We start from the raw sequence: 913 nt of genomic DNA on the forward strand, positions 1-913 counted from the left end.
ACTGGAATATACTTTCCATTGGAATTCCATGGAATCTGGTTGGAATTCCAATGGATTCCAATGGAAACTGTTCCGGGAGGCTCCCGGATTCCGACCATTTCCACCAGATTCCGTCGGATTCCATTGGAATTTCTGTGGAATTGGAAACCAGAATGGCTGAGGCTCCAGCCAACTAGTTTCCGTCGGAATTCCATGGAATTCCGACATTCCACTTGGAATCCGCTGGAATCCGCCGGAACTCATGGGGGATGGTAAAGACCTCGCTCGTCCATTTATTCCATTGATCACTCTTTGAAGGTGTCACTCACCCTCTGCTGTATGCCAGGATGGCGTATAAGGTCTTGTATAGGGAATACGAGGAAGCACAGAATACAAGGAAGCGCAGAATACGAGGAAGTGCAGAATACAAGGAAGCGCGGAATACAAGGAAGCACGGAGGGCCAGCGACTTTTGGCTCGACATCCGCGCTGTTCAACTTCAGTCAAAGGCCGTGAGTGAGGCCGTTCAATTCAAGCGCTCTGGTGAAAGCTTGGATTGTGCAGATGGTTTTGATTACACTCCGTAGTTTTACATACATATATTACAAATTATTGTGAATTGGAATTACGAGGGGGTCTGAGTCTGGAGGTTGAAGTGCTTCATTGGGGCGACATGACGGCCGCAACCACCATCAGTGGTCCTTGATTCCGCAGCTTTTGAATTGACGGCCGTGGAATGACAGCGGAGCTCTTACAGTTTTGCGGATACTTTGGCCCGCGTATGTTTTTCAGTATTCGCGGAGCTATGAACGCTATGAAGCGGATACCTTTGTCAGTATTTTTAACACCCCGGAGGCCTTATGGCTGTCAAACCATTGTCAGCTTGCGCAGCTGTTTTGAGGCGGTCTAAGTTCGAGCGCATGAGGCCCAACATT

This window comes from Laccaria bicolor, genomic scaffold, assembly GCF_000143565.1.
Source record: "Laccaria bicolor S238N-H82 LACBIscaffold_29 genomic scaffold, whole genome shotgun sequence".
In the NCBI taxonomy this organism is placed as follows: domain Eukaryota; kingdom Fungi; phylum Basidiomycota; class Agaricomycetes; order Agaricales; family Hydnangiaceae; genus Laccaria; species Laccaria bicolor.